This window comes from Caloenas nicobarica, chromosome 1 (genome assembly GCF_036013445.1).
Source record: "Caloenas nicobarica isolate bCalNic1 chromosome 1, bCalNic1.hap1, whole genome shotgun sequence".
NCBI classification, from domain to species: domain Eukaryota; kingdom Metazoa; phylum Chordata; class Aves; order Columbiformes; family Columbidae; genus Caloenas; species Caloenas nicobarica.
Genome location: NC_088245.1, coordinates 132131917 through 132150595, shown reverse-complemented (window position 1 = coordinate 132150595; position 18679 = coordinate 132131917). Strand labels below are relative to the sequence as shown.

The window sequence follows — 18679 nt, the reverse complement described above, 5'->3', positions numbered from 1 at the left end:
TCTGTTTAGAACTCTGAACCAAAATCAGTGGTTTGTTATTGTCTGGAAAAAAAAGAAAGCAAGCAGTTACTGTTTCAATTGGAGTCTGTCTTGCTATAAACTAGTAAATCTAGATTGTTTAAGTAGTCTATAATGTTTTGAAAGATTATTTTTACATGGTTACATTTGTCTACCTGTGTAGGATTTAAAGACTAGGACAGGGATGAGTCTGAAAGCTTGGGAAAAACAGCAAATACTGGAGTTTTTGTCACTAAAAATCATTTTTAAAGGTGCCACAGTGTATTTTAATTAGGCCTCAACCACGAAAACATAAAAGTAAATGAGCAACTTATTATGCATGTGCTCATAACAGTAAAGTATTTCGTGTTTCCAGAAGGATGCTTCTGCATACAATGTGTTTTCTTTTACTGTTACAGAATTTGCAAGTTTCCCCCCTAAATTTAAGATTTTATTTGTAAGCAAGCCCAATAAAAGTCTAATGGTTATGAAAGAGAAAGAGTTGCTTGAGCGTGCAGCTTAATTCCACTGTTATTGCCATAAATAATAGTGATGTAATACAACTTAACAAAATTAATTACAAATTTAGACTCTTTATTGCCAAGTCCCGCCATTTCAGTGAAATTATAAAATCATAAAAAACAAGTTAAGAGTTTTCCTCTTTCCTGGTAATTCAAATACAAGTTACAAATGAAACAGACATATACTCATCCTACTATATAATTTATTTTATCAGAAAGGAAAAAGATACTGTAACAGACTATCTTTTGCTCATCCAATGTGACTTTTACTGCTTTAAGGGAAAAATAAAGTTTCTCTATGGCCACCTACTATGTGATTTCAGTGGCAAAATGACCATCAAACTAATTGGCAATCACACTGCTATAAACCTACAAGTCCCAAATACCATGTATGTGTAAAGAAATATTGTATGGGTGGCTCAAGGTTGTAATAGCAGTCATGGTTCCACAATTAACAAAAGTAATAGGAGAAACCTAAACATCCTATGTTATAATAATGGTAGGAATATGGAACATAAAGCATTTAGAGAGGTAATACAAATTCAAATGTTACACCCACAGATAACAATCCTAAAAAAATGTGGGACAATTAAATCACAACTGTAATATCTCTCTACCTTAATCCAATGTAGTTAAATTAAATCTTCCAACAGTATAATTTACTGTTAAAACTTTACTGATGTACATATCATGTAAATATGCTGCCATCCATATCAATTTACCACAGCAAACATAGGTAAATCATTTGGTACAATTCTTACGAAATCAGAGTAAGCTGGTGCTGATTACACAAATCTAAATTTGAGTGTAGTACCAATGAGGGCAAATTTATATGAACATGAAGTACATTGTAATATATACATATGCATTGTCTTCTGCGCCAAAAAAACCCACATTTCTATATTCAGAAGTAACAGAATTGATGAATGAAGCCATAAAATTAGGGATCTTATGTAGTGGATTAAAGAAAATAATTAATATGGTGGGGTTTTGTGGTTTGGTTTTGGTTGGGGTTTTGTTTGTTTGTTTGTTTTGGTGAGTTTGTTTTGTTTTGGCTTTGGTTTTTGTTTGTTTTGGTTTTGGTCTTTGTTTTGTTTTGGGAAAAAGAGCTATGTAGTTACAGACTTTTCATTGGTCTTTTTCCTTCTGGTGATAAGCATAAAATTCAGGCTGGTTTGCATGTCAAGGACCACTCCTAGCAAGATCACGCAGTACAGGTGTTGCTCTTCAGACCTGAGGTTCATCAGCAGAGCTCTTACAGCTTACTGTCTAGAAAGAGTAAGCACTGGTAATTGGCACCCAGCTGAAGCTGGATTCTGCTTCTTTCCATGGAGAGCAAGGAGAGGCATACTCCTCTCTAGATACCAAGCTGTACCCCCACTGTAGACCAGCAATAAAGCTGCTGCAGTTCTTGCCGCTATCTAACACACCATTTTCAATTTCTGCTTTTACTGAAATGCTGGGTGTGAAACTCTAGCAGCTAAGAGGATACAGATCCTGGTCAGTCCACCCTGTTCCCTCTCATACAAAGGCAGGAGAAAGTGCAGTTAATTTGCATCCAGTCATAAATCAGAAGCAGTGATTTTTAGCCCTGAATATTTAAAAGTGTCTGGATTTTACTCTTCTTTGTCAATACTTGTCTGTTTCTGAGTGAGAAAAGAATCACTGGAAACAACTAGAGAGGCATCAACAGGTAGAAGTTAATGATCTGTGTTGACATTTTCATCCAATGATCTGGGTTTACTTTCCCTGAGCAGGCTCTTTGGTAGTACACATCAGTGAAGTCTGTTGAATAGCAGTTGCTTATAGTGCCCAAGCCATGTGAGTCTAACATAGCAATTGTATGAAATACTGTGCATGTTATGTTGAATATGTGATGGAATATTCAGGGTTAGATTGTTTGGGGGAGTTACGATGAGTGGGTGAGGAAGGTATAGAGTTGATTCCTGGCCAGTCCATTAAATATGTCCTAAATATATCTTCTTTCGCTAAAGAAAACAAACAAACAAACAAACAATAATGCGGCTTAATACAGTGCTACAACTGGTGCAATACATAAGATGCTTGAAGTATGTGAAAGAATATATAGCCAATGTATAACAGCACTTCTATTCCACTAGATGATGCAGAGGAGACTTTGCCCCTGTGTATATATTCAGGCAATTGAACTGAGCGTACACTCTCAAGGCATACTTTTGTTTGCAATAGAGTTGTTAAAGTTTCATTTCAGCAGCCTCTTGCCTGCTTCAGGCAAAAATTGGAATCCTGGCTTGGTCCCAGCAACTTGAAAAGAATCTGATGCCTATGGAAATACAGAGTCTTAATCATTAGGAATTATGTTATTTTTCTGTTTCTCCAGTAATGTTTCATAATGAATCCAAATGAGCTGCATGTTTCGCTAGTAGTTTGAATACTAATTACATGGAGACCTTCAGCAGTTTGTGACCACTTCTAATGCTTCTAAATTTTGTTTGTTTATATTTCTGTTTATCAGTGAGGTTTATGTTGTAGGAAACTCCAGCATAACAGAGGAATCTTAATTTCTTGCTCTTTCTTTCCTTTTTTTAACAAATCGAGCTTCCAAATCCACAGTAACTTCTTCCTGCTCAGACATCAGTGCAACTTAGACTGTGCCAGCAGGGTTTTCATCTCCCTGAAGCAGGAATTCAGAATATTAAGCAGTTCAGAGCAGATTTTACCTGCTTAGTTGCCCCGTGATTTTCTCGTTTCTCTTCTTCAGTTTTGCTTCAATGGGCAGAAAATGAGATTCTTCGAAAACAAAGGGAATTTAGCAACAACAAAGCAACCAACTAATTGGGGAAAGAAAAGGAAAAAAAGAGAGAAACATCCTAAAGTATGTATTGTTTGCCCATCTGATTTTTGCTAATCGTACAACCGTGAATAGAGCATTGGCTAGTATTCTGGCTTGAAATCTGATTTTACTAGTTGAACTTTCCTGCTGGATTAACAGAGGCTGGGTTTCATCATTGTAGCTATTCACATCTATACTCTTCCCAAAGAGGATGTCATTTAATGTCTCTGCATCTCCTCTTTGATAATGTTAAATACTTAGGAACACATGCAAAATACGTAGCAGAACCCTTGAGCTCAGTTGTGCCTTTGTGGTTTTAACTGTTGTAACTGATGAACAGGTGAAGTTCAGAGCTGGTTCCTTCCCTACTAGGAGGAGCAGCTCTTGAAGTGTGGGGATGAGACCTGGCAGTTTTGTGCACCAGTGGACTGTGTTTTGCACACCAAGGAAACAGGAGCATTTTCTAAAGCTTAGTCTCTCCTGTAGTGGTGTTCACATAGAAAATCAAAGATGGGGACAGACAAGCATGTATTTTATTTATTTGTTGGTACACATCTAGTTTTCAATGCCAAAAGAATAGAAATAGGCAATAGTGGAATCCAGGGAAAGATGGATCATATTTCCTGTCACTATCTAAAGAATCCCTAATAGTTTCTTTTAAACAGTGTGTACAGAGGCATCATTTGGAGTAAGCAAGCACGAGACCAGTTTATACCACTAATTCTAATTTCCCTGAATGATAGAGAGAAATATATTTGTAAAATAAAACTGGCACTCCTATTCCTGCCACTAATAGAAACAGCAATAAATAAAAGAAGGGTATGCTCATTTAAATTAATTATTCTTTTAAGGAACCCCTGAAAATCTGTCTTTCCTTTCCCATCCCTACCACACAGAGAGAATAAATGTATCCATGGCTCCATCTCTATGATTCAACATTGTTTATAAGCAAAAGTGAATGGAACGGGAAAAATGGAAGGAAAGAGGTTTGTGTTCATAGGGCAGATCCTTTTCTGCCTTTCCCAGTCTTTCCAGTCTCTTCTGTTTTTTAAACAATCTTGAAATATTTTGTTTATGTTACTATATCAAAGATGTTAATAAGTCCATAATGCTGTAAAGAAAAGCATGGCTTAGCTTTTTCCAAAATTTGCACAACCAGTGTAACATCTCTTTCATTATAATTGATTTTCAAATTCATTTAAAATGTTTTACAAGGCATAACCTATTGAAATGAGTCATCTAGTTTTCAGAGTGTCTGGACATAAAAGCTTCCTGTACAATTTAGGTGTAAAAACACTATTTAAATGTTAGCACTAGAATAACTCTCACTAAACATGTTGAAAATGAAGTTTGATTTTTTTATTTGAAAGAACAGTTCAGCTTGCCATCAATTACACTCAGAGCTCATTATGTTTATGCTGTAATAATTATCTGTCCTTTTATGTCTTGGGTCTTTCTTGTAGCTCTTTGGAAGATAATTTTGGTTTTGATGCACAGCTGCTTGTTTCACACAGGTTCTACCTCAAAAAGGAAGATCTGATATAAAAATGCTGTTGTCAGCTGTGAAAAGCAATCACAGACACCATTTTTTATGTTTCCTCAGAAGGCACATATGAGACATTTCAAAGTGTTGTGTTCAAGTGTTTCACAACATTCATTTTGTTCTCTTTAAGCCATCCCATGAACTTGTACTTTCAATGTGTCATGGATCTCATACACATGGTTGCTTCTTTAAAGGACAATACTCTGAAATTCTTGCACTGTGTGGTATTTTACTCCTCAAGTAATCCCATCCATATTTCTTCTGGCATGTGAAGAGGTAGAATAATTTCAAATCATATTCTGAGTACTGGCAATTAAAAGGAGAGACTTTCTCTAGCACTTCTCTCAGTATTCATTTCTGTGTGAGAGTCTATGAACTAAACAGATTTTTTAGGTATATATTTTCCTTTACAAATCAGCATTTTAAACAAGGATTTCTATAGTAGCTGATTATAAAGATTGTCTGGTCTCTGAAAATATGACCAGATCATAAAAAAGCATTGCGTCAAAATATGCAATTTGAAATGATAAATACTATCCTTTCTGAAATGCTACTGCACCAGCACAAGAGTTGTTCTTTGTGGCCAGGCTGCACATGCTTCCTCGAGATTGTTCTCTGTTCCAAGATAATGTGACAGACTGCCATTAAAGAGTATTAATCTATTTCAATAAATCCTCCTGATGATACTGTGTTTAAATACATGCCAGGCCACAGCATAGGTATGTGCATGAGATAAATGCCTGTTCTGTGCTTTCCAGAATGGTTTCTGTATTCTTAGTATTAAGAAGAAACACATCGTCAACCATGCTGCACATAAAAGGGTCCCAGAAGTAGTGTGTATTGGCTGAGAAACATCTCTGTCAGCCAACAACCCTTAGTAGTAGTTTTCAGCTGTTTAAAATATTTAAAAGCTTGAAATGTGCATTGAGTCAGACGGGAGAAAGACTGCATCCTTAGATACTGAAGTCAAGCAAGCGTGAATCATACACAGTGTTAAACTGTTCATGGTTAAGCCTCTGACGAGGGGCTCACTCATGATTGTATGTATTTAAAAGGTTGGCTGGCGTAGTTCTTCATGGACACAATGGAAAACCAAAGCATTTGTTTTCTTTGAGCAAGTTTTGTTTCCAGCATATTTCAGGAAAAGGCAAGTCAACTTCTTTTCTTTGCATCTGTTCTGTGAAATGACAGACATCTCTTCTGGCAAAAAAAAAGTCTTGCAGTAATTTGTCTGACTGTCACCAGACAGGTAAATAAATCTTGAAAGCAGATGTTTCAAAGAACAAAGTTAAGCAACACTAGACAATGTGATATATGTTTAACTGTGCTTCTTGGCTTCTACAGATTTTCTTTTAATAACTAGAAAATAAATTATTTAAACAAAAGCAGTGTTTAAAAGAAAACTTTCCAAGAAGATTTGACATATGCTGTTTTCTTCTATGTTCCCATAAAAACGTTAACAGTATAGAAAATTAGTCAATGAAGTATAAATTCCCATCATAAGATGCTAAAATAGATGGTTTTTTTAAACTGGATAGTCCTGAACCTGAATGAGTAATATACCTTATCAACTAAATGTAAATGTGCTTTAAAATATTATGTTCTAATCAACTGCTGTGTCAGAACTACACATCTCTGAAGAGATGCAAGATGGAGAGAGATGTAGACATTGAGTGTCTGTGTTCTGTTGAACACAGAGCCAGGAATCAAACCAATCATTACAGAAAGTACCAGATTGTGTTAGTGATATCACGTCCTTAATATATAATGTATCAAAATACAGCATTCCAGTTCATTCATAGATGAAGTGTTGTTGAGGAACTACCCAGCTAAAAATAGTTTATATCTCGTTAGGAATGCTGGGACATTTTGATCATGGCCAAGGCCAAACCATGCCATTGCGTGAAAGGGAGATATGACAGGAGATATGTCACTGCATCCATCTCCTGAGTTATTTTCCAGGATGAATTTGCCTTTCTAGGGACACCTAGTCAACAGAGAATGAAGCCAAAGAAGAGGCAATCTACTACTCAGTGCATGATGTCAGGTGGTCAGCTATAGAAGAGGAGGTCAATGCTGAATTAGGCATTTCAAGCTGTTCTTTGGGTACATTAACTTATATGTTCACTCTTATCTATGCTTCAAGCCAGTTCCATTCAAAAGTGGTGGTTTCTTAAATTAAGGTCACAAAACACTGCGTCTCAGATAACATAACTATCGGTTTCTGGGGACTTGACTTAATTTCTTTCTCATAGTGCGAAGGTGGACATGGTCAGGGCACGTGATCTTGTTGTGGTGATGTCTTTATGATTTTCAGGGGGTTTCACCCTCTTTCATGTATGCCAGAACTGTATTTATTTAATATTCCCTATTAATCTCCACAGCCCTAGTGAGACAATGATTCCGCTCCTCTTCATGTTGCATCTTGAATAGGACTGTCTGTGGCTAGTACATTTTGGTTTAGATTCAGTGTTTTCAAGTGTATATTTAACATTCTTGAAGTAAGACAAATCAATTGGGCCCTCAGGCAACTTAGGACTAGAGACACCTACTTTGTGAATTTAAAACAACTTTACAGGGCAGGCAGGTACGCACATGATCAGCTCAGCCAAAACAGCGCTGCCTCTAGGCATGGACAGTATAGCACGTTAGTAATCCAAAGATGCATTCAGCAGGGACACATTTGTCTCCTTGTGCTTTAAATGGCTTAAGCTGTGGTTTTGTGAATACACTTCATGATGTTGTTGCTCAAATTTGACGTAAGATATATTAAAGATACTACAATGTGCATTTAGTTCTCATCCTGAGTGCGCCTGAGATTGAATAGAACAAAAATGCAAAAGGTCTTATGGAACCTACTTTTGGGACAAGAAAAACTTCTTAATTTCTAAAGTAATAGCAGGAAGTAACAATGCAATAGCAAGGCAATAACAGGATCTATGCAGATGCTTGTGGCACTGAGGAAGTTGTTTTAAATCACAGTTTTGCTGAAGGTATATGAGCATCTTTCATGAAAAAGTAATGGAGCAGAAGGATGGTGCTAGAGCTGTGGAAGGCCAGAGACCCAGAAAACTGTGTGGAAGCACACTTCTAAATGTAGGTGGGATACTACACAATTAGCAGATTTTATGAGAATTTTTCCCCTCCTTGAAGTCAAATTACCAAAGAGATCGAGAAGACCAGGAGGAAAAGAGAGGTGGCTGATGCACTCCAGAATGTTTTCCCATAGAATTTTGAGGAGGAGAGAAATTTCAGATCAGAATTTTTGCAGCAGGATTTTATCTCCCCAGGTTTGTGGAGAAGATTCAGACCATAAATTTAGTTGTCAGATTTTTACATGAGGTCTTCTATGTGGTAGTTCCATCAGAGCCCCTGCAGTGTTTGGGGCCTACAGTGTACTTTGAAAGATGCCTGCTCACTGTTATTACATGGAGATAAGCTGCAGTATATTTTTATCTGTGAAATGTTTTGTGCATTGAATATCAAGTCTGACAGGCAGAGAAGCAATTTTTGTGGTTGCTGGTTCTTACTCGCTGCTATTACAGAGAAACAACACCATCCAGACTTTTACTTGCATGACAATTTCTCTAGTGAGTAAAAAGATGAAAGAGATTTCAAATGAGTTGACCTTGCTTTAAATAAACCTACCTATACCTGAGAAAAACAGAATTACACTGGTTTTGTCAAGCTGGCCATAAAACTGAAATCCTCAAACTGAAAATACTGCAATTGCCAGAGAATGTGGAAATGTCAGCTCATTTATTTGCAAATCTAACCTCTCAGTAATTGTAAACATAATTTGATGGAAAGTCCATTGGAATGATTTGCTGATCTTTGACATTCTTATTATGTACAATGCTTTGTAAAACATTATCTGAAATAATCTGGTATGGAATTTTTTTTCAGAATGCCTACTGTGACCCTGGTTTTGAGATAAAGAAAAAATATTTCAAGAAAAGATAAATTATTAGAGGAAGACAACAAAATTCTATCACATAGAATTTTCCTCTGCCAACACAGAGCTGCTTTCTGCGGTATATTTTCTAAAGTTTTATGTGAACTCCTGCTCCCCAATTCAAGTGTGTCCATTAATAGAAGGCAGGAGAAAAGTAATCGGAGAGCCTGTTGCATTTTTGACAGTATGGATATAACAGTGATGGCAACAATGTAAGACAACACAAAAAGAACAGTAAATCTTAAAGCAATAGTAGGATCTTAGTATCCATCTGCTGGATGCTGGTTTATTATTAACTCTGTTCACATTTAGATGCAGAAACCTGGAAAACCTCTTTATTTTTATTTCCTTGTATTCTTTGTTTTGATGGCTTGTGACCCATTTCCTAGAACTGTAGAATAATATAAGTCTTAAGGGACCTCTGGAGATCATCTGGTCCAAGCCTAGCTTAGAGCTGGGCCACCGTGCATCAGGTTGCTCAGGGCCTCATTCAGGTGTGTTTGACATATGTCCAAGGATGGAGAACTCACAGCATCTCTGGGTAACTTGTTCCAGTGTTTGACCATCCTCGTGGTGAAAAATAAATTATTAATATCTATTTTTAATTTCTGATGTTCCAGATTGTGTGCATTGCCTCTCATCTCTGTGCACTTCTAATAAGAGTCTGGCTCGATCATCTCTTCTTCCCATGTGGTAGCTGAAGATAGCAATAATATTTCTTTCCTTAACTCTCTCTTCTTAGGACTGAAAAAATGTAATTCTCTCAGCATGTCCTCCTACATTACGTGCTCCAGCCCCCAAGCACCTTGTTGACCTTTACTGTCTATGAGTCTGGGCAGCTGCTAACTAGCTGACCTCTGCAGGGTATGAATTTGCTGCTGTCTTTTATTTTTGCATATAATTCACCAGGATTGTCATGCTCGACATGTGTGAAGTATGTTATGGCTCATATTTGCAGAGCCATGGCATCTTTTGGAACAATACCAGTTTATAGTACTATGAAGATTTAACCACTTGCATGCTATGGCAGCAATGAAAGGCACAAATGTCCATTGAAATATCTAACACGTTCATGTTCTTTACCAGTTTCTAAAGTTATTAAGAGATATCATTGTACCTGTTCATATTATTTTAAACCAGTAACATTTTATGGATCTTCTATTGTGATTGTTGTGATTGCTTTTGTTGTTCAGTTGTCACAAAAATGGTAGCAGAACCTCGTAATACTGTTCACTGAAACTTTGGCAGCTGGATGCAGGTTTAGTTGCTTCATGTAATTTTAAAGTTCCAAACTGTTATTGTTGCATTAGATTAACATATAGATAAAGGAACTAACCTTTTAATGGTCCCCTGAGATTTTAGGAAGTTAGTGTAACTAAATATAAAGGAGTTTTAATCATAATTTCTAAGTTTAACTGTAATGCATAAATTATTAACACACAAGAAAGCAGACATTACTGGGATGAAAAAGAAAACTGAAGCCAGGAGAATATAGCTGTTCATTTTTCTAACATTAATTCTCTGCTACCTTCTTGTATCACAGAATCACAGAGTCACAGAATGGTTGGGGTTGGAAGGGACCTCTGGAGATCATCTAGTCCAACCCACCGGCTAAAGCAGGTTCACCCAGAGCAGATCGCACGGGAATGTGTCCAGGCGGGTCTTGAATGTCTCCAGAGAAGGAGACTCCACAACCTCTCTGGGCAGCCTGTTCCAGTGCTCTGGCACCCTCAAAGAAAGAAGTTTCTCCTCATGTTTAGGTGGAACCTCCTGTGCTTCAGTCTGTGCCTGTTGCCCCTCATCCTGTTGTTGGGCACCACTGAAAGGAGTCTGGTCCCAGCCTCTTGACACCCACCCTTGAGATATTTTTAAGCATTGATAAGATCCCATCTCAGCCTTCTCTCCTCCAGGCTGCCAGCTAACATACATCTTCAATGATTCTGTTATTAAAATGAAACAACTTTGCCTGATAAATTCAAGGTTATTTATGAACCCAAGGGTTCATGTTGACCTGTTTAACAACATCTCTAATACTCCTTTGTTTATTTCCATAATCTGGAAGTAGATTCATCCTATTTCTGGCTTATTCATGTATTCTGGGTTTTTTTTTATCTTCATCAGTGATCCGGTGTGATTTACTTTCAGTAATGTAGCTGTGTAAGGTTATCTTGTTCAGTCTCATCTCTCAGAAATAAAGGCATCCAGCTATTAATTTCTTCATTATGCAAACACATAACAATAAATGCTCAGTTTCCTTTTATCCAAAGAACAAAAATTATATCCAACAAAAGTTTAGCAAAAATTAAACACACAGAAGTCCATTTCAAATGTTTTTAAAATACTATTGTGTAGAATATTGTTTGTAAGGACAGATGAAGTACCTACCTTACCCCTACTACCACGGTATATCAAAACCACTCATTGTTCCATCACTCATTCTATGAGTAAAGATCATTCACTCTTCATGAGTCTCAATTTATTTCAAGGGAACCGAGACACAGGTAAAGAAAACACTTTGCCAAAGCATGCACACAGGTATTTGTTGCATGGCAAGGATTTAAACTTGATTTTCCGTGCTTATGTCTCGAAAAATTAACCTTTTTTTCAAGGAATGTCACCAGTATGGTGTCCTGGAGAGACACCTCATCAGCCTCCACGCCTTAAGCATTGTTGTGAGCAGACTAAGTCATCACTAGGCAGAGCAAGCATACGTTTTCAGGATTTTGCTAGGCTGCAAGATATAAAAAAACCCCTTCTACCTTAAGTACCGAAATAGATTTTACAGGAACAGGGCACATGCTGCCTCCTTGGCCCAGGTGACAAGAGCAGTGCTTTGATGAGAGGCTGCTACCAGCGCGGGGGACTCTCTGATTATGTACTGCCCAGCACCGCAGGCTTGCTGCTGCGTCTGGCGCCAGACCCAGACACTCCGGTGTCAGAGAGAAGCTGTCGCAATGGGCTCTGAATTCATGAATCTCACCTCCACAAGAGGAGGAGCAGCCTGCTAAAGCTTTCCAGAGGGCAAGGCAGGCTAAAAATGCTGCTTCTCACAGCTAATGGAATCGTAGCTCCTTCTTTAGTTTATCTGCATCTCCTTTGGTAGCCAGCGTCTTGTAAATTGCAACGGGGATCTAAGACTCCAGTTCTAAAGCAAGAAAAGCACTTAATCTTGGTTTACGCTCCATTTGTTGTATACTTGTTTTACTGAATTAAGGGCTGTAACACTAGAAAGCTTGAAATATCCATATTTGGCTACATATTCCTAACCTTCCAGTAAAAATCTCTGGTTTTCAGCTGAGTATAGTATTTACTCACTTCATATTGGGAATTATATTGTTATAGTGGGATAGTCATAACTAAAATTTTGCTGACTAACAAAAGCTTCTGCATCCAACAAAATGTCATAATGATCATAATCACATTTTTGAAGTGCATCTTTATTTTTAGTCAGTTTAAGCACACAGAATACTTCAGAGAGAAACATAATGTACCTTACATGTCTATAATGTAAAGGGGATAGACTTACTAGGAAGGAAGAAGGAAAGAGATAAAGTTGCTCTGCAGTGGCATTTGGAAGAGTCGCGTTAATTCCAGCTTCATTGAGAGTGCTGTTTTTTGCTTCTGCATTTGATGTTCATGCTTTCCTAAAGAGAGAACTAAGTTTTAGGAGGCCTTTTAAGAGGAAATGTGATTTAATGAACCACTTCAGTTAAGTTAAGAGTGGATGCCAAGTGATGTAATCTAATGAGACAATTTAGGGTAAAGGGATTATATGGAAATTTTCTTGCAGTTTAAAGAGAATAAGAACTGAATAGGAAAAGGAAGGGAAAGTTACTTGATGAAGTGGTCAAATAGGAAATGAGCAGAATATTTCTAGAGCAAAAAAATGCCATGAGATGTTTCCTAGGCTCACGAATCCTTCCAAGAACTTTTTCCAGACCAATAGCTAGAAGGAAAACAATTTTAACTACTGCAGTACAAAGATGCTGACCTCTTAGGACCTGTAGAGCAAAAAGGGCTTTCTGCTGGGCTTTACAACATGAATTTAAAGGGCCAAAGATCTCCTTGCTGAGCAGCACCTTGATTTACAGAGTGTCCTGGTACAGTTTCTGGTCAGAATGAATTTTTAAGAAGAAGTACAAATGTGATACTGTAAACCAGGAATATCCAGAGTTTGGCTAAGGTAAGAGATTTGTCTCTTGAAAAAAAAAAAAAAGCACTGGTATTTTCAATTTTGAGTTAATTTCGTTGTAGTTTTGTGAGTTGTAAACCTCAAGGAACTGTAAATCGTAAGAAAGAGCAGCCCTTCTAACCACAATTAGTTGCTCTGTGAATAACCTCCATATATTTTTCGCCAGCTTTTTTTTCTTACCATAAGTTTTTTAAAAGACCTTCAGTAATGTAGTAAATTTTGACTCTCCACAAATTGCAAGCACCACTGCAAGGAGGGGTGTAAAGTAAATGGAGACATGGCAGCAATATTTTCTATTTTTCCCGTGAAATTTTTGTTGGTTTTTTTTTGGGTTGCAGGTTGGTATTTTTCTTTAATGAGAGGCCATGAATTTCTGTTCTGAGAGAGACCTGCATTTTTTTATCAGAGTATAATTTGAAGCTATTGACATATTGTGCAAGCCTTTTCTGATTTTTAAAGTTCTCCTCAAGAACTGTTCCAGTACACCACTTACACTCATTTCCCCAGCGTTAGACCTTTTACAGCTTCCCAGTATCAGGAACAGGCTCAGGCTGCTATTAAATTGGGTTTGCCATCTTCAAATAGTGTGAGCACAATCAGCATTTAGTAAAATAAACATAGCCCCATTATTTCTTAATGCCTTGCTTAACAACTTTAAGATTAGACCACATCTCCCATACTCCCAGTAGGCAGTCCTTAAACAGTGAGTAATATTTCTGTCTGCCATAGTCAAGTAATCCCAAATGTAAGTAATTTACAGGATGACATTAGGGACTGTTACAAGAGACATATTGTAATGTCACTGAAAATCAGCCTGCTTCTGCACGTTTGATCAACAGCCAGATGGAGGCTTTTATCACATTTATTTAATCTGAAATATACATAGTAATTACAGTGGACCTCTGATTTGTTCAGTCCTCATTGCTGTCTCAAGAGAAGGTAGGAAATTAATCTGTCAGTTGCAAACTGGTGTGGATGTGACCCCCTTGTTAGAATCCAGATGTATTGCAGCCAGCGGTGCAGACAACAGAGATCATGAGTGCTGCTGGAAATGAATGCATGCTGCCAAGTTGAAAAAAAAAAAAATAGGCCCATTAACCAAAAACTATGTAGCTTTATTTTTTTTATGAATACAAAAAGCCTTTAGGAAAGTAAAGATCAACCTTATTCTTAGCAAATCCATTACCAATCAATGACATTAAGAGCAGTCTCTCACTAATAGCTGGATGGTATTTAACTTTAAGGCATTTGAAAACAACGAAGTCTTAATGTTCCCAGAGGAGTATTTGGTTAAGATATTGAATTCCATCAAGCATGTCATTATTAAATGGGGAAAATATTGTTGTTTCCACTAGTACAAAGTTGTCATAAAGAATGGATAGTATTCATTTAAACCACAGGCAAAAATTCAAATAAATTGAAGGTAGTTTTATTGCTTGGACAGAAACTTCACTAATGGATGTTACCATTGTCCCAAAGAATTTACGTAAGATTTTATGCCCTAATTAAAACAGCTATAAAAGATTTCTCACATATTAACAGGGGTGCTCACCTTCCTATCAATAATTTACTCTTCTGTTACTCTGTGCATTACAACAGACTGTCTCTGCCAATGTATCTCACATCTCTGTTTCTGAGATGAGCTGGGTCAGTCAACATCCTCTTTTGGCTCAGTTACCCTAACCGCAAGTATGCCTGGCTAATCTTGTGGAGATATATTGACAGATAAAATATGCTATTAACTGCCAAAGAGGAAATTCTGTTACAATTACTCATACTGAGTAGTCCCACGACAGATTAAATTGCTTTTCAGCATGAATAAGGTGTCAGATTCTGGCTGTAAGTGGCTGGTTTACTGGTTTGGGGGTTTTTTGTCATTATAGGCTTATAATTATTTTAATCTGATTTGGTAAGAAAAAATTAGTATGACAAGCATACAGAATTCATTTGAACAATAGGTTTTCTTCCACCACAGAGTAAGTGTTAATTAGAACTGTTCTTCAATTAAATTAAAGCTGCCCATCTTGGTTTTAAAACTCTCATGAACATGTTCAGTACAATATATCTTGTGCAACTGTGAATCTGCTCATGCCTCTCTGATCCTCATAGGACCATACATGTTCTTGGTTAACTTTATGTCTGTGTGTCTGCTTTACTGGTGAGAAAGCTTTCTCTTCCCTACCTTATGCCATTGGGACCAACTTTGTCTCTATGTTTCACTGAACCTCTCCATTTATTTCATACCTTTTCTCAGCTGAAAGCATGTCTTTCTTGCATTGCTTACTTGAAGTAGTATCTATTATTAGAGGTCTGCAGCGGTAATGTTTATCTCTGAGAAGCAATTTGTGAGGGAGTTTGTATAACAGCATAAAAACAAAGCAGCAAAAAAGTCACAGTGAAAACATTTATTCTACTTTCTAGCAGGCTTAAACTATTGGGACTTCCTTAAAGTTAACACAATTAACTTTCTTAGAAGCTTTGAGCAATGATTCTTTGAGCAATTACTCTCTTGACAACCATAGTTCATGATGTGTAGTTGTGATCACGTGTTGCTTTCTCATGGTATTGGAAAGATAAGATTGCCAGAGACCACCTGAGTACTCGGCCCCAGCCCCTGTGATGGAGGGCAGCAATAGATGACCACGCTCACAAAACTCTGCTGAGCACGTGCTCCATGCTCCCTTCCCACACAATCACGTTCATATTCTCACTGGAAAACCAAAGCCTGTGGGAAGTGACCAAAAGCCACAAATACAAGTACTACAAGGAAGGGAGCAGAAAAGTACATTGGCATCTCCAATCTCTGTCTTAATTAGCAAATCATTCATTATTTGTATAGATAATTAACTTCTGATGACAGGGAAAGTAGTTGTGTGCACACACACACCTGCTCCAGCTGGTGCCTGTCCTTTTTTTGATGAAGAAAACCAAGAAGAGCAGAGATCCTCTTATATTTATTGATGGAAAGTCATCAGAAGAAAAATGATGCTTATGAAATGTGTTTTTTCTCACAAAGTCATGCATCTTGATTTTGTGGGTAGGGATGTGTTCATCCTTTTATTTATTTATATATTTTTAAACGTATCTAATTGGCTGAAGTTTCCAAACTTCAATCTGCTCTCTTTTGATTTCTCCAATGGAGGCACTGAACATTCTGGAACTTCACAAGAAGACAAAAATTCAAATGCTGGAAGCAGAGTTAAGGCATCAACTGCCTGTTGCTGCAGCCCACAGTCAACTTGTTCAGGGAGAGAAATTTACCGGGGAAATTCTACAGTCATCTGTGCCAGTTGTCTCTTTCCCTACAGCCTCCTGTTTCAGTAGCTAGAAGTTACAGTTGAGACTGCAAGTATTTCTTCAAGCCCTGAATTGACTAAACTATCCTCTACAGAAAATAGGATGAAGACAAAATTTGTGGATTTTAGTTCTTTTTTCCTAAGACAAAGTCTGAAGCAATTGATGGACAAAAATATAACATTGTCAATAAGAAAAGTCCTTTATGTGCTCTCTAATGAGAACAACTGTTGCCTTCAGGAAAGTGGAGCTTTTAAAGCAGCGTTAAGGAGAAAACAAACAAAGAACACTTAAAAAAAACCCCACTATGTTAATGACACAAGGCACAAAATCTGCAACAAGGCTCCAAGGACCCCGAAAAATATTGTTAATCTTTTTGTTTAACATTGTAGGTATACAGCTCTCCTATTAGCACTGCAAATAATACATTTACAGAATAAATAGGTACGGGTAATGCTTTTATTTACCTTTGACAAGGGCCATCTACTTACAAATACACATCAGAAGACATTTGGATTTTTCTCTTGACTGAAAGAAATCTTAGAATCATGAGAACAACATGAACTCTTCAAAAGGAGCTGTAGGTTCAGCTGCTGAAACATTACTGTGAGACTTTTGTTCTTCTGGGATGTGGGCTCTTCTTAATAGAAATGTATATATAATTCAGTACTGTGAAAAAAAAAAATCACTTTGAGGCAAAATGGGCCAAACGTGCTACTGCAGTAACTCGAGAAGAAAGGGCTATCAATTCCTTTGAAGATTTACAAGTAAAGTTTTTTCTGCCTGTCTAGTCTATGGTTGATGATGTTCCACTATAAAAATAGCAGTTTACATATGCAGTATATTAGTACACTGTTTTGTTCTTCTTTGCTCCAGGCACTGAAGGAAAAAGAAGCTTGTCACATATTTTAGGTTCAGAACTGGTTAATAACAAAACACATTTTCAATGAATTTCACAACCAACCCCTTTGGGCAGCTACTCTTTGCAATTTAAATGAAGGTGCAGAAACTTTCTTTTCCCCCTTAACAATACTTTCACAAGTTTCACGTACGTGTATTTTAGTGCTTAGCAGTATATTACAAAATGAGATTAAAAGTACCTCTTTCAGCACTCCAGGCCAGGCAAAGGGAAATTGAACTCTGAGATGACCAAATTAAGATGCTAAAATGGGTAAATTCTACTTACTGGCATTTATCACAGACAGCACTACTGCCTCTTTTCCTAAAGGAAATACCTTGTCAGCTATCACTTCAGTCCTACCTCCTATCCATATTTTAAGTAAATTCCTGTTTTAGTCTTTTTTTTCCTACTGCTGTTAGACAAATAATTGTGGGTTTGGTTTTGTTTGTGGGTGTCACGGAGGCACCCCAAAACTAAGTTTAGGCGGATTAGAACTCCGATAACATAAGATAAAGGTTCGGATATTAGGTTAGAAAATTATTTGGGGTGCAGCGAAATAAGAATGAGGCTCCACAGCGTGCATATACACACTCACAAGAAAACAAACCAGAGCCCTCTCTGCCCTGTTTTGCCCATAAGAGATAAACACTGGCCTACTGTGGCCAGGACTTACGCTTGCCTGCCCCAGGCAAGGACTTTACACTCGTCTGCCCCAGACGAGGAAGGTACACTTGCCTACCAGGCAAAGACTTATTAAAGCATATATCTAGTAATTTATCACTCACGCACATGCGGAGATGAGGCGCTCCCCATCCCAGGAGGTCACCTTAGACAGCTTCTCCGTCTAAGCGGAGGGACTCCGGCAGCACAGCACACCCGCGGCTCCGAGGAGACCACACAGAGGGTCGCCGGCGGGAACCCCATTTATAGTCTGCTCAGATCCGGCTGTGGGCATTCGAGAAGCTTCTCGACTTCTCTGGGCTGTGGGCGCTCTGGGCCCCTCCTCTGCTGACGACCCTGCCCAGCGACTCTGGGTCTCACAAAGAGCCGTTAACTGCCCCATTGGAGGCCCCAGTTCTGAGAGGGGGATGGGCAGCTACCAGTGCAACTGCCGCACCCGTTCTCAGGGCATGTGAGGGGGGAAAGCGCAGCTGACACACAGTGGGGTTTTTGTTTTGTTTTGGGTTTTAATGCTTGGTTTGGTTTTATTTTTTTTTTCCAAAGCTTACATTTTTGAAACAGTTAAAAATTATATAGACCCTATGGCTAAAGCTGGTGAGTGGTATTAACCTAAATACATTTTTAAAACCAAGCTTGTTCCGTAAGCTGCAGAAAGAAATCTTCTCTGGTTCCCAATGAGATTGTGCCTCATAGTTGACTGCCTTTTTTAACTGAATTATACAAATGCTGCAATGTGACCTGACCATTATGAGACAAGAAGGAAGAGAAGCTGGAAGTGGGTAT

General features: G+C 37.8%; 1 protein-coding gene across 3 annotated transcripts in view; it reads left to right on the top strand.

The window, feature by feature from the left end:
- CADM2 (cell adhesion molecule 2) overlaps positions 1 to 18679 on the top strand; it is a 670830-nt gene that overhangs the window by 643925 nt on the left and 8226 nt on the right. The gene's annotated exons all lie outside the window — the stretch shown is intronic.